This window comes from Vigna umbellata, chromosome 5 (genome assembly GCF_029865625.1).
Source record: "Vigna umbellata cultivar VRB3 chromosome 5, Vumbellata_1.0, whole genome shotgun sequence".
Classification (NCBI taxonomy): Eukaryota; Viridiplantae; Streptophyta; class Magnoliopsida; order Fabales; family Fabaceae; genus Vigna; species Vigna umbellata.
The window spans coordinates 50,563,551-50,568,883 of NC_142169.1; positions in this window are offsets into that span (position 1 = coordinate 50,563,551).

The window sequence follows — 5,333 nt, forward strand, 5'->3', positions numbered from 1 at the left end:
AAGATTTCTCTTCCACTCACTTTTATACTAGTGTGCCATCAAAGTTTGGGGTTGGAAGAGAGCATTCTAGTTTGGAAGCATTCTCATATCATTTAGCATCTCCACCCAAGTAAGTAAAATGCATTTTGTTCATTCTAGGGTTCTTGAATTTGAATGTGATTGTCAAAGCATGAATACTTAGGGGTTTTAGTTTCTATGCATGATTTGATGATATATTTGATGTTTGAACCGATTAAACTGCTTGATTATGAACTGGAAAACTGAAAATTGCATTTGGGTGGAGTTAGGACTGTTTTAAAAAGAGATTTGCAAAAATCTGCAGATCACCGCTGAGCGGCATTTACCGCTGAGCGGCACTCTGCCAGATTTGTTTTTCTGGTTTATTGCGTGTTTGAATGTGGCACTGGTGGCGCTGAGGGGAAATTCTGGCCCTCAGCGGTGGTTTAGCTTCAAAAGGAGTTTTGTTTTGTGTTTACTAATGATTAACATCATGTTCTGTGGTTTTGGAATTATGTTTGAATGCAGGAATGGCATCCTCTTCAGGAAAGAGATTGAAAACCATGGCAACCAAGAGAAAGGAAAAGGAACCAGAGCAGCCCCATAATGGCAGGTTCCTCTCTAGGAAACATGAGAAGCACTTTAGGGTGGTTCAGGACAGGAGACTTCTAATGGAGAGAAAGGTTGGAATGATACCTAACTTTGCTCCTCAATTTGGAGAGCAAGTGTTAGGGAATGATTGGGGAAAGCTAGCCACTTATCCATCACCTGCCAACATAGCTGTGGTGAAAGAATTTTACACCAATGCAAAGAAGATTGGTGATTATCCAGCTGAGAATTATTTGGGCTATGTTAGAGGCCATGCTATCAGGTATGATCCTGACTCCATAAATAACTTTCTGGATACTGTGTGGGCTGGTGAGCAATGCCAGTTTGCTCTTAGCATGGAGGAAGGTGCTGATTATGAGGATGTGGAGAGAGTATTGTGTATACCTGGAGGACACTTCCAAAGGAATAGATCTGGCTCAGTGGTTAACATTAGGAGGACAGATTTGACTCCCCTTGCAAAGTATTGGATGGCGTTTTCTCATGCCAACATTCAGCCATGTTCACATGTGTCAGATATTACTCTCAGCAGGGCACTATTCATCTACTGTGTTATCAGAAACTTGAATGTTAATATTGGGCAGGTGATAGCTGATGAGATTAGTGTGTGTGCTAACACCTCAAACAACAAAGCACCACTGGGACATCCTTCTTTGATCACTCACCTTTGCAAGCTAGCTGGGGTGGACACTTCTGTTCCACCATTTGAGAGGCCAAGAAAAGCTATAGATGAGGCCTATTACAGACAGTATTGTGGAGGAGAGGAGGCAGCCCAGCCAGTGCCACCACGCCAGGCTCGTAGAGAGAGAAGGCCAGCACAGAGCAGGACTTCTGCTGATACTCATGAGGCAGAACCATTCCAGATGAGGGACATGTATATGTCTCTTATAGGTGCTCAGTTGCAGTCCATCCACAGAGGGCAGGTGGCCACGGCTGAGATGATAGTGGGGATGTATGATACCCCTCCAGCACACAGGTGGACTATGGATGAATTCCATAATGTGGTAGCTTGGCCAGAAGAACCAGTATATGGAGGAGCTGGAGCAGCTGAAGCTTCAGCCAGAAATATGGAGGAAGATGAAGCAGAGGAGGAGGATGCATTTGATGAAGATGATGATGAAGAGGAAGAGGAAGATACAGAGAGCTCGGACTGATGAGGAGCTGAGATAGCATTTACTGATGAATGCTATCATATGATTATGCTTTTATGGTTTAAGTTTTCTGAACTTATTTGTTTTTGTTTTTAGATTAGGGTTCGATGTACTCTATGTGAAACCTGGTTTCTTGTGATGGTTTGCTATTAACTGTGATTGTGTGATAAGTAATGCTGAATGATGCTTATGATTGATTGATGTTGAGATGATGTGCACATTAAAATGCTTATACAGGTGATTCACAAGCTTTGTGAACAAATGCATAATATCATGATTGTGATTGTGAAATTAAGCAGGATGTGCATGTCAAATGTGAATGAGCTTATATGTGAGGTTTTGAGCTCCAGAGTTATTATTGTTGAATGCTATTACTTTGAAAGCATGAATGACTTTGCCCAGGTTTTCTATGATTGAATCAATTGCTTGTTTTGCATCATATGATCAAAGGCCGTGTTTTTGAAACCCTTTTTATTGGCCAAATTCATAAAGTTAGCCTTCTAAAAGAGAACACGTTGTGTTCTATCCTTTGAACCCTTAGCCTTAAATATACACTGAACACCCTTGATTGAAAATCTTTACCTTGAGTTAAGTAGAAGATCTTGTGTGGTATTGTTAAATGTTCAAGTTTGGGGTTATTGGGGAAACATGAAAAAGGAAAAAGCATTGAGCTAACAGCTAAAAAGTAAGAATATGCAAAGAAAAGAAAAGAAAAAGAAGCAAAGCTCAATGCAAATGCAAAAGCAAAGGCAAAAGAAAGTTGGGAATGAATAAGAAGATTGTGTTGTTATGATTCTCTTAACTCAAGGATTTTGTGATCCAGAAAAACCAATTTTCTTGTTAGCCCAGCCACATTATAAGCCATTGAAAAGTCCTTGTGATGATGCATGCTTGTGAATGTATTTGATTGTGGTTAAATGAAAGGCAAAGTTGATTCATGTGACATTGTGATAGTGGAGTGAATGAGTGAAACACTTTACCTCTTATACACTTGTGTGTTGAGTGAAACACTTTACCTAGTGAGGAAATATTCCATAAGCACATAAACATCCATGCTTAATTGATTGATCATTCATGAAAAATAGCATTTGTTGGAATTTAAATGACCTTGTGAACACTAAAGCATGTGCACATTTTGATTGAACTCTTGGTCATAAGTTTGAGTGAAGTTATTACTTATCTTGAAAAGAGGATTTTGAATGAGTGAACCATCATATGAATTGGTTGGAGATGGAGTTACATTTTATTTGCTTGAGGACAAGCAAAGTTCTAAGTTTGGGGTTGTGATAACAGTTGAAAAACTGTTATTTTCATGCTTAAAAGTGATACTAAAAGCAACCTTTAGACTTAGAAACTAGCTTGAAATCATGCATTTTGTTTATATTTTCAGAAATAAGAGAGCTGGACAGGTTTATGCTTGATTTGAGTGTTTTTGTGCAGGTTTTGAGGTGAATTTGGTGAAAGAAGTGAAGAATGAGAGAGAGGACATTAGAAAAGACAAGAAAGAGTGCAAAAAGAGAAGTCGAAGGCACCGCTCAGCGGCAAACTACCGCTGAGCGGCACTCAAGAGGTGACGTTGGAACCGCTGAGGGGCAAATGGCCGCTGAGGGGAAGAAAGAAGACGCGTAACCACCGCTGAGCGGTAAATGGCGCTGAGCGGCACTTTTTGGGCTTGGGCTTTTGTAATCTTTTGTAACTCTAGATTAGTATATAAGGGCTTGCACGTCCTATAGTTAGTATCTTTGGCAGAAACGAGGCAAACACTCTCTCTTTCACCCCTTTGAAGGAGGATCTTGGATGCTCAGGCTACCTCTTCACCTTTATTGGGTTTATTCTTTCATACTTTCATTGTTATTCATCTAGGTTCACCATGAATATGGTGAACTAAACCTTGTATGTTTGTTGGGGAATCAATGTAATCTCTTGAAGCTCTCATATATGGATTTGTTGAATACATCTTTGAATTAAGACATATGCTTTCTTTTCATCATTAGTTAGGGTTTTTCCTCTTTGCTCAATGCTTGCATTGTTTAACTCATTCTAATGCATGATTATTGGTTTTGTTGATACGGACACGTACGGGGAAATCTAGATCCGGGGAATTTCTCCCAATATTTTACTGACAACATTATATTGGTTGCCTTAAGCTCCTGCACTCATGAACTAATCATTAGGAATGCTAGGAATTGTATGAACTATTTGATTAGGGAGAAGCCATCTAGAATGGTACATTAGAGAGTGGCATTAACAATGATGATTTGAAAGAGGAATTCCTAAAATATATGAGAGTGGATGAGATGAAATTGACCCCCAACAACATATTCATTCATTTAATCCATTGAAAGTGTTTATCTTATGTCTTTGCCATTGATCAATTCATGCATACATGTTTATTTTCGTCTTGCATATTAAAATTTCAATTATTGTTTTCTTAAGTCTTAGCTAATCAAGAAATCACATAACTAAACTAGGCCGTGAGTCCTTTGGGAAGAACGATACTTGGTCTTACCAAGTTTTATTACTTGAACGATTCGGTCATACTTGCCGATTGTGAAACAAGTTTGTGACATCATATTTTGGTGCTTACAAATTTGTCCATCAAACATCAAAAATATTCTAACAAGTATGTTCAATTAGAAAATAAAACTAATAATCTACATAGTCATCATCAGAATGATCTTCATAATCATGTTGCTCTATAGATGGCTGGACTGGTGTGGGTTGGACTGGTGTGGGCTGGATTGGTGTGGGCTGGACTGATGTGGGCTGGACTGATGTGGGCTGGACTGATGTGGGCTGCTGAGGGACAACGAGTGACAGGTAGTGTCGTGGCTGGGTCGGAGGGACAGTGGAATGAATGTATGAAGCAACATGCAACGCTTTCATGACTAGGGACTTGAAGTTTGTAAACTCGATTCACAAGTCACTATAATTTTCTCTCAAGTCATGATTTTCATGGTCACGTTGTTGTAGTAGCTGTGTCAAGTGCTCGATGGTCTCGTCAGCAATAGTGGTGGAAGAAGAAGGTTGGTGCTTCAGAGTACCTCCTCTTGATGTTGTATAGTTTGCAGCAAGTTGTCCTGCACCGTACACTTGTCCCTTTTTCTTCCCACCAATGACATCGACCCAACAATGTGTCCTACAAATGTCATCGTCCTCATTAGTCGCATCATCTGGTGTAGGAGCTGACCCATGTTCAGATCTAACCTGTGAAAGTCTCGTAGAAAATTCTTTCTGTTCAAACATTAAAAGCAATGTTAGGGAATGATACAATAACATAAATTAATATTAGTAGCATTGTTATTTGCTTACATGAGTCTTCCGAGATCTTTCATCAACGAATTGATTAATGCCCTTCCGAACATGAGTCTATGCAAAGACCTCATCAACATGGACCACCCGTCCCAGAGCTTGTGCTTGTAACATAATTTAGAGTTAGAAGTGTACATGAAATAGAAAATACATAAGTTATATATCAAAGAAACAGAAAAGTATTGAAAGTTTACCATACGAATGACATGCTCATGAACCATGATCGATCCACCAGTATGTAGGGTGCCACCCTTTTCAGAAGCTCTG